This window comes from Lissotriton helveticus, chromosome 9 (genome assembly GCF_964261635.1).
Source record: "Lissotriton helveticus chromosome 9, aLisHel1.1, whole genome shotgun sequence".
In the NCBI taxonomy this organism is placed as follows: domain Eukaryota; kingdom Metazoa; phylum Chordata; class Amphibia; order Caudata; family Salamandridae; genus Lissotriton; species Lissotriton helveticus.
The window spans coordinates 939630420-939632905 of record NC_136070.1 but is presented as its reverse complement, the minus strand read 5'-3'; the positions used below and the strand labels follow the sequence as shown (position 1 = coordinate 939632905).

General features: G+C 62.5%; 1 pseudogene; it reads left to right on the top strand.

The window, feature by feature from the left end:
- The first annotated feature begins 975 nt into the window (after positions 1–975).
- The window catches only part of LOC144783676 (28S ribosomal RNA), a 4257-nt pseudogene continuing 2746 nt past the window's right edge, over positions 976–2486 (top strand).

Genomic DNA, 2486 nt, shown 5'->3' with positions numbered 1-2486 from the left:
CTGGCATCCTTCAGGCCCAGCCATCTGGTCGCGCTTTCCCCCTCGACCATCTGGTCGCACGCAATGCTTTCCAATGGGGCAACCAAATGGCCGGACTTCTCTGGAAGTCCCGATGAGGGCTAGTTTGCCTCCCCGATCCCAGCCAGGGCTCCAGGAATTAGGGCGCATCCGTGCCGTGGGTCCCCTCTGTCTTGCAGTGCGCATGGGTTACCAGAGAGGGGGATACCCTTCCTCCGGATAACAAGAGACAGGGTACTCCAAAACCCCTCTCGGCCTATCGGTCCTCCGCCGGACGACCCAGGACGCACCCACCCAGCCCGGGGCCTCGTCCCCCAGCCCAACGTGTGGCGTGGTGCCCAGGATGGGAGCCAGTGGGTCTGGGGAGGCCTCCTCTCTGTGCCCGGGAGCCCGACGGGGTCCGGGGGCCCCAGGCTCGGTCTCCTGTCCTGCCGCTCTGCAAGCAGCCCGAGAAGGAGTTCTGCTGGGCCCGGGGAGCGTCACCCTGCTTGGCTGGGTGCAGGAGCTCCAGCCAGGGCTAAGTCCCCACCCAGGGCTAAGTCCTTGGGGCGGGCGCGTAGCTGGGTGCCTTGGACGGGGTCCCATGGCCCCGGCAAGGCTTCCCATGTGCCTCTAGGCCCGGGAACCCCGGCTGGGTCCAGGGGCTCCGCTGGTACCAGGGCCAGGTGCTCCAGCCCTGGGTCCCATCCCTCGGCCTGCCGCTATGCCAAAGGCACGAGACGGGGTTCCATCGTGCCCGGGTAGCCCCCCTCTCTTGGCTGGGTACAGGGGCCCCGGGGAGGGCAGTCTTCCCACCCCGGGCTCCGTCCTTGGGCCTGCCGCGTGGCAGGGTGCCTGGGACGGGGGCCCGGGGAGGCTTCCCCTGTGCCTCTGGGCCTGGGAACCCCATCTGGGTCCCAGGCAGGTGCCTGGCCTTTCCCGGCAGCTCCCCCGATGCTTTGTTGTTTTTTCCGACTACGACCTCAGATCAGACGTGACGACCTGCTGAATTTAAGCATAATACGAAGCGGAGGAAAATAAACTAACCAGGATTCCCCCAGTAACGGAGAGTGAAGAGGGAAGAGCCCAGCGCCGAATCGTCGCCTGGCGGCGGATGCTGGAAATGTGGCGTACAGAATACCGACTCCCCGTCGTAGCTCAGGGGGCCCAAGTCATTCTGATCAAGGCTCACCCCACGGACGGTGTTAGGCCGGTAGCGGCCCCCAGTGCGCCGGGATTGGGTCTTCTCAGAGTAAGGTTGCTTGGGAATGCAGCCCATAGCAGGTGGTAAACTCCATCTATGGCTAAATACGGGCTCAAGACCGATAGCCAATAAGTACCATAAGAGAAAGTAGAAAAGAACTTTGAAGAGAGAATTCTAGAAGGCGTGAAACAGTCGAAACGTTAACGGGTGGGGTCCGTGCAGTCCGCCCGGACGTTTCAACACGGCGGGAAGGTTGGTGGCCCGGGAGTTCTGGATTCCCTCCCCGGGACAGGTGCCTGGGCCCTACCCAGCCCCTGAAGGGCGCATTTTCTCTGTGGCGGTGCGCTGCCACTGGCTCCAGGGTGGCAGGTGGCCCTCTGCTCCGGCGGAGGGTATTGCAGCCCCCCTGGCAGCAGTTTCGCTGTGTCTGCGGGGCTGAGGGGGGCGTCGATCACCACGTGCCCTCCCCGGGCACCTGTTGCGCGCCGGGGAGGGGAAGGGGGGACGGGCCCCCTGCTCCCGGCACGACAACCGACTGGGGCGAGCTGTGCTCAGTGCGCTCCGACCGTGTTACGCCGCCTGGCAGGGAGGCCCACGCTGGGCACCAGGGGTGTATCGGGATGTTGGTTACCCACCGACCCGTCTTGAAACACAGACCAAGGAATCTAACACGTGCCCGAGTCGGAGGGCCGGGTGAAACCCAGAGGGGCAATGAAGGTGAGGGCCGGTGCTCGCCAGCTGAGGTGGGATCCTGCCGCCCTTCCAGCGGCAGGCGCACCACCGGCCCGTCTGGCCCGCTCCGTCGGGGAGGTGGAACATGAGCGTTTGTGATAGGACCCGAAAGATGGTGAACTATGCCTGGGCAGGGCGAAGTCAGAGGAAACTGGTGGAGGTCCGTAGCAGTCCTGACATGCAAATTGGTTGTCTGACCTGGGTATAGGTGCGAATGACTAATCGAACGATCTAGTAGCTGGTTCCCTCCGAAGTTTCTGTCAGGATAGCTGGCGCTCGGAGCCCCCAGTTTTATTTGGTAAATCGAATGATTAGAGGTCTTGAGGCCAAAACCATCTCAACATGTTCTCAAACTTTAAATGGGTAAGAAGCCCGGCTCGCTGATGTGGAGCTGGGCATGAAATGCGAGTGCGTAGTGGGCAACTTTTGGTAAGCAGAACTGGCGCTGCTGGATGAACCGAATGCCGGGTTAAGGTGCCCAATGCTGACGCTCATCAGACCCCAGAAAAGGTGTTGGTTGATATAGACAGCAGGATGGTGGCCATGGAAGTCG